We start from the raw sequence: 6,962 nt of genomic DNA, 5'->3' as shown, positions 1-6,962 counted from the left end.
GTGCAGCCTTGGGGCCAGCAGCTCTGCCACCCCCATGCCCACCCCCCATGGCCTCTCCTCCTTCCTCAGGACTGAGCAGAAGTCCCTGAGCCGGCCCCGGCTGGCCTGGGTGGAGGATGAGGTGGACGAGAGCGGTCTCCCCATCCCAAAGAAGATGGCCCAGCTGCTGGAAAGAGGTGAGTGAGGGGCCTTTGGCTGCTTTGCTGTGCTCCTGCATGGCAGTGGCTGCTGGGCACATCCCCGGCCTGATCCCTGCCAGTCCCCTCTTTGGGCCCCCCCGCCCAGGGCTGGCTCTGTCCTCGGGAGCTGGCACGGGGCTGGGTGCTAGGTAGGGCCCTTCAGTTAGTCCTGCCAGCACCTTCAGCTCCCCCTCCTCCCTTGCTTTGTTAGATTCCAATCCTGATGCCACCATCGTTCGGTGTTCAGCTGCAAAGGGCCAGGAGACGTGTGCGGATGCTCTAGAAGAGTTAGGAGAGGTACCTACAGAGACTGTCACCTGCCTTGTGCCTGCTCCAGCGTATGTTATGCTGGAGTTATGCTCCCCATAACCTTCTCTTGTTGCAGGAGCAGGACAAGGACCGTCTGAGAGTTCTGATAGCCAACCTTTGCCCCTCCACCCTCGTGAGTCTGCAGGATGTCTCGCAGGTCTGGCATTTCCAGAGCAGGTCACAGTTTCCCCCGTGCAAACCCCCCAGGGAGGCTTCTCCCCCAAAGCCCTCTGCACCCCGAGGGGTACAGAGGCACAGAAAGGAGCAGAGGCTGCAGTGGGAAGGGGCTCTGGCCACCTCCTGGCCATGACAGATTGGTGTGGGGATTCTTCCCCGAGGCTGGGAGGGACCCCAGGGACAGGAAGGCAGAGCCAGGCTTTGCTGCTGTTCCCAGGAAGCCGTGGCTATCAGTCCCAGGGTAAGGGAGCCTCTGGTCCAGACAAGCTCCAGTTCCCCTGACACCCTGTGTCACCGGGGACACAGGATGGATACTGTCCTGGATACTCTGTGGGTATCTCTGGTGTCAGTCCTTGTGTTGGCACCTCCACTCCATGGACTGAAAGGACAATGGGCAAAATCTTCCAGCTGCAGCTTGGGAAGGAGGGAGGGAGCTGGCCCAAGCTCTGTGCTGCATCTTTGGGACTGGAGCACCAGGACCTGGCCAGGGAGCCGGGGCCTTGGGCTGCTGGGAGGGGCCCCTCCCTCCCTGTGTGTGGCATCTGAGGGGATGGTTGCAGCCCAGTGGCAGCACCATCCTCCCCTCTGTTCCCTCCAGGCAGAAAAACTCTTGAGGTGCATCCACAGAAACGTGGAGGAGGTGTGCACGGAACCAGGGCAGTTCGTCCTGAGATCGGTGCTTGGGCTGCTGAGCGAGTGCTGCCCCGAGGCAACAGTTAGGAGCCTGTTGAGGATCAGTCCCTCCTGTGACAAGTATGAGCCCCAAGAGCCCTGGGGACTTGCTCTATAGCCCAGGCACAGCACAGTGGGCAAGGCAGCCCTGCTAACAGAGTGTTCTGGCTTGCAGTGCTGCGCTGGCCATGTGGGAGACGCTGCTGTCCCTGCCCAGCACTTCTGAGACAATCCTTGACAGGCTGCTCAGTGTGATCCAGGGCTGGAGACCAAACTGTGCTATCCCATCTGTGAGTGACCAGAGCAGGCCTTGCTCACCTTCAGGGCTGTTCATGGCTCCCCAGGAAAAGAGACGCAGCCCCCCCTGCCTGCCCCCGACAGCCCCCTCCTCCAGCACTTGTGGACACAGCCCCTGGGGGCCAGCAGGGACCTGCCCTGCACCAGCCCCCTTGTTCCAGCCCCCCAAGGCTGCCCCTTGAGCTCCCCAAGGACAAATACGCCACAGCAGCTTCCTTGCACTGAGAGCTGTCCCTGTGTCTTTCTGCAGGCAAGCCAGGTTCTGTACAGGCTCAGCCAGCGGCCCCGCTGTCGGGGGATCCTGGAAGGGCTCTTCCCCAGGCTCCTCATGACCCTGCTCTACAAGCTTTCCCTGGCTGCAGTGATGCTGGAGCAGGAGCAGCCTGGGGCTGATCAACCCGGCCCTTTGGGGTGCGCCATCCCCTTCTCCTGCCATCCCCCTGGGCCCTGGGCCAGGGCCCCTGCTCTGTGTGTAACTAGACCTTGCTCTGCACGCAGGTTGGCAGTGGAGGGCATTAAAGTTCTGCTGCACGCTGCTGGCTGTGAAGGGCATGTCCAGAACATCCAGAAGGAGGGCGGCTGGGACATGATGCTGCGAGCGGAGACCCTGGAGAGAGGAGTCAGATTGCTGGCCAGGTGAGAGCCCTTTGTAGCCAGCGGTGCCTCTGCAGCCCCATCCCCGGGGGCAGAGAAGTCCCCAGGCACCCAGGCCCCGGGCTGCAGCCGCAGGAGCGATCCGAGTGGCAAGGGGTGCTCCCTGCCTGGGGAGAGAGCAGGGCACTGTCAGCAAGTGGTGTGGAGGCTGTGGCTGGGGGCAAAGGCGTGTCCTGGCCTGGGCTATCCTGGCTGGGCTGGGCAGGGCAATCCCAGCGAGGCTTTGCCTGCCCTGCTCACTGCCAGCACTGCTTTTCTTGCCCTGCCCAGAGAGATGAGGAAGAGCCCAGCTGAGCAGCAAGCCTTACTGTTCCAGCACATGAAGGAGATCCTTGCTCAGAGGAGGGAATGGCAGATGAACTATGCCATGACTTTCTACACTGAGGTAAGCCTGGTGAGAAGCAGTGCCTCTGCCAGACGCTCCTGAAGCCTTCCCTCTGGCCCAGGCGGGTGCCGCCGGGTGGGCTGACAGTCCCTGGAGCTGGGACAGAGGGCTCTGCTGCCAGTCAGTCCCTGGGGCCTCCATCCAGCCCTTCCTGCTGGGGCAGTGCTCAGCACCCCCACGTGTCCACAGGCAGGGCTGCCCCCCCCCAGAGGGGCTGTGTCAGCCCCCAGGCCCCAGGAGCTGCAGAGTGCCAGGGTCCTGCAGCTCTGCCCGTCTCTCACCGCTGTTGTTCTTTCAGCTGCTCGGCTGCCAGGGCCTGGGAAAGGATTGGAGTGACCTGCGCCTCCTCCATGCCTACCTGAGCCATGGCAGTCAGACAATCCGTCTGCGGGCACTCGGGGGCTTGGTGACACTGTCAGGAGATCCGCAGATGGTGAGCGAGGTGGAGTCAGGCGGAGCCGCGTTGGCAGCCTGGGGCTGGGGCACGGGTAACGCGCTGGCTTGGGCCTGGCTGAGAGGAAGGAGGTGGCTGTCAGCGGAGAGAGAGGGGTGGCCGAGCAGGGGCCACAGAGCCTTTGCTGTCCTGCTCTCTCCTTCATCCCCATCGGCATGCGCAGCGCCTGCCGGGAAGCCGGGGGGGAGGCTGGTGCTCAGCACACGGGGCGTTTGTGCCAGGCTGCTCCTCCACTGCTCCATCCTCACAGAAATTCTCTGTTTCCTCCAGGCAAGAGAAATGCGGGGCAGATCTCTGCTGGACAGGATCCTGAGGTGCCTGAAGGATCCATCCACGGACGTCAGGATGGAGGCCTTGGTCTTCTTCCAGACCATGATGGGTCAGCTGAAGCGGAAAGAGGCCAGCCCCGTCGCTCTGCTGCTGGCACAGAAGCTCCCACCCCTCTTTGGTGATGTAAGGCTGCTGTGGGACCTGACCCCGCAGAGGGGCAAGGGACAAGGACAGCTGCCCTCCAGCCCAGCCCCACGGGCAGCACTCGGGCAGGGCTGCTGCCCTCCTCACGGCCCTGGGCTCTGCTGGGAGGGCTGCTGGGCTCTGCACCCAGCATGGCTTCCCCTTGGCCTCGGCTTCTAGATAGGTGCCCCGAGCCCAGCAACCCCAGAGCATCTCCCCTCACACTGACCACGCTAATGCTTCTGGTCGCCGTGGGTGGCGAGAGGCTGTTGCTGCAGTCACACTGTCTTCTTTCCTCCCAGGAGTCCAGCCAGGTGCAAGAGCTCTCCCTCAGCCTCTTCGGGGACACGACGAAGGCTGTGGTGGGCAGAGACAAGGCAGAGATGAAGGAGGCGATACGCGGGGTTGTGGTCTCGCTCTTCCTGCACATGAATGCTGAGAGCAGGAGTGTGGCTGAGGTAGAGAGCTGAAAGCTGAGCACCTGCTTTGCCCTTCCTTCCCTCTGCCCCAGCCCTGGCAGCAGCAGCGGCTCAGCAGCTCTTGCCCATTTCTCTTGTGCTGGCTGTGAGAGTGCCATAGCTGAGGTGGTGGCTGCCCCGTGTCCCTGCCTCGGGCATTGAAGCCCGGGCATTCAGGCTCTGTCCCCAGCTGCCTCTTCCCAGAAGTAGCTGGGGACAGCTGGCAGCCTTGCCAAGAGCAGGGGGACGACAGGTCTCCTGCTCTGAGCTGTGGTGCCAGCTCCCTCCTGCTGCTGTTTTGCAGGCCTCTGGCAAAGCCCTCCTCACCTGTGCCAAGTTCCTGGGCTGGAGGACGCTCAAGAGGGTGATCAAGAAGAAGAAGACCTGGCTGATTGGAGAGACTTTGGTGAGGACAAGCGCCAGGTGCCAGGGCCTGGGCTGGACAGGGGATGCTCCATGTGTCCAGGGTGTGAATGTGCAGCTGTTCCTGGCTGTCCCTGATCCAGAGCAGAATGCACAGCTTGGAGCTCAGTCCCCCTTCCCCTTTCCCTAAGGCACAGCCAGGGCTTCTTCTGCAGGCCCCTCTTCCCCCCAGCCCCTGGGTGCTGCAGGAGCCCCCGGCCCACCTGGGCCCTGGCAGCAGCACGGAGGGGGTCACAGTACCCCCAGGCCCCCTCTGCCTGCGGCTCTGGCTGCACCTCAGCCCCCCGGGGCTCCTGGCTGGCAGAAAGGAATGGCCTGGGGGGGAAGGGGTGGGATGGGCAGAGGGATTGCTCTGGCAGACGGGGAATGGTCTCTGCCAGCCCCATGACGTGACCTCGGGCACTCTCCAGCTGAAGCAGGACAGGAGCAGAGTGGAAGACTACGTGTGCTTCAGCCTGCACTACCTGTGGGACTCTCAGGCCAGCGTGAGAGAGGAGGCCATCAGGTTCATAGGTGAGCCACAGCCCCCGGGGGACCCTCTTCTGGCAGCCCAGCCCCAGCCCCCAGCGCTGCCCTGGCACCAGGAGCAGCCCTGTGGCTGTCCCGGGCGGGGCCCTGGCCTCCCGCTGCCCTGCCCAGGCCTCGGTGGCCGCCCGGCTCAGTGTCAGCAGCGCCCTCGGGGACTTGCCCGGGGCCATCCCCGCAGAGTGCTGGGCAGGAGGGCGTGCGGCCGAGCCGGCCGGGCCGGGGGCTGTGCTGCCGCAGTGCTGGGGAGGGGGAGGTCTGACGGGAGCTCTGTGCACAGGGACTGCTGCGCGGCACCTGGGGTGGAATCAATCCAAGCGGACGCTGGAGCTTGTGTGGGATGGTGAGTAGGGTCAGAGGGGTGCTGGTGGGGCAGGGGAGAGAGCCTGGGCAGGGTGCTGCCATTCCTGGCTCCCCTGCAGCAGGGAAAGGAGGGAGGGAGAAGCTGTGACTGTCCCATCCCTGGAAGTGTTCATGGCCAGGCTGGCAGTGGCTTGGAGCTCCCCAGCCTAGTGGGAGGTGTCCCTGCCCGAGGTGGGGGGTTGGCACTAGGCGATCCTTAAGAAGGTCCCTTCCAGCCCAACCCAGTCTGGGAGCCTGGGATTCCTGAGCAGCAGCTTCCAGCTGCTCCCTTGGTCCCAGCTGCTCCTCCTAGTCAGGTAAAGAGAGGGATGGGCTTGCACAGGAGGGGCTGTGCAGACAGCAGGGTTTCACCACTGCTGCTCTCTTTCTTTCTGTTGCAGCCCTCAGTTGCTTGGATTACGACCCTGATCCCTCAGTCAGGGCCTTAGCAGGCCAGACCTTGCACGTCCTGCAGAGCGTGAGGGAGCTGGAGAGATCAAGATGGTCCTTCCGAGGCCTGTGCTTCTGCTGATGATGAGATGGGTCAAGGACAATCTTGCTGCCCCCGTCTTCCTGACGGTACTTTCACCACCGCCCCGTCACGGCTGCTGTTCCCCAGACCCTCACGTGCACCCCTGGGCTGTGCCCGACTGTCTCTGTCCAAATGAGCGCCCCAGAACTCTCCTGTGCCCTGGCTCTCCCAGTTAAACCTCCCTAATGTCATCCCAGCAGGAGGAAGTGGCTGCGCTGGGCCGAAGGTCCTGGTGGGAAGATGGCGTTGAGAAATTGTCCCTGACCTAAGGGCTCCTGGCGCAGACGGCAGCGTGGGAATCAAGATGGAAGAAGCAGCCCCGTGCCATGACGCCCTTTGCACAGGCAGCACCCAGAGCCTGCAGAGCACACAGCATTTGTCCTGGCCTCTCCTGCTACCTGCACATCCGCTGAGCCCTGTGAGTGCCCTGGCCCCGACTTGTTGGACAGCCATTAGGTTACCCTTCTTTAGGGTGGTGGTGCCAGGAGGCAGAGGGCAGAAGGGAGTTAGGGTTTACCTCAGCAAAAAAGCTCCTTTAAACCCTAGCACTGCTTTGTCTTCAGGGCTTTTTTGGAAAGCTGCAGGAACAGGGCAGAGTGTAAAATGGAGGGTGTTTCACCTGAAATGATGTGCCTCGTCACCAAGCACAGCTACACCAGGGCAGTCCTGGGCACAGCTGAGGAGGATGATGAACGTTTTGCTCCTCGCAGCAGTTCCTGCTGCGTGTCATGGGCATCATCAGCTGGTGCTGAGTTCTTCCAGCCCACCTCCAGGTGAGGAATTGCATCAGCATCTGGAGACTCCCAACTGATTCCAGCTCTCCCAAGCTCTGAGAAGCAGCTGCTGCATTCCTCTTCTGTCACTTCCAGGAGGTCACCAGGGTGTGTGCAGAGTTTTTGAACTCTCCCACAGAGACCTAGAGCAGCTGGATTCAGACACCCAAGCAAGATACCCTGTTGGAGGCTGTTTGGCAATGGATTCATCACCAGCGGCCCAAGAGGCTACAGGAGGTTCCAGCTGTGCTGGGCAGGGTCAGCGTCACCGTGTGGGCCCAGGTGGCTTGGGACAGCTGGGCAGGGCAGAGCTGAGCCAGAGCTGCTTT

General features: G+C 62.6%; 1 long non-coding RNA gene across 1 annotated transcript; it reads left to right on the top strand.

Moving 5' to 3' along the window:
* Positions 1–1,423, top strand: LOC139802652 (uncharacterized). Its single transcript, XR_011728736.1, has 3 exons — positions 1–176; positions 391–645; positions 1,264–1,423. It is a non-coding gene; the product is annotated as an uncharacterized lncRNA (long non-coding RNA).
* The last annotated feature ends 5,539 nt before the right edge of the window (positions 1,424–6,962 follow it).

This window comes from Heliangelus exortis, chromosome 14 (genome assembly GCF_036169615.1).
Source record: "Heliangelus exortis chromosome 14, bHelExo1.hap1, whole genome shotgun sequence".
Taxonomy (NCBI): domain Eukaryota; kingdom Metazoa; phylum Chordata; class Aves; order Apodiformes; family Trochilidae; genus Heliangelus; species Heliangelus exortis.
Note: the sequence above shows the minus strand (reverse complement) of the source record. Positions and strands in the feature narration are given on the sequence as shown.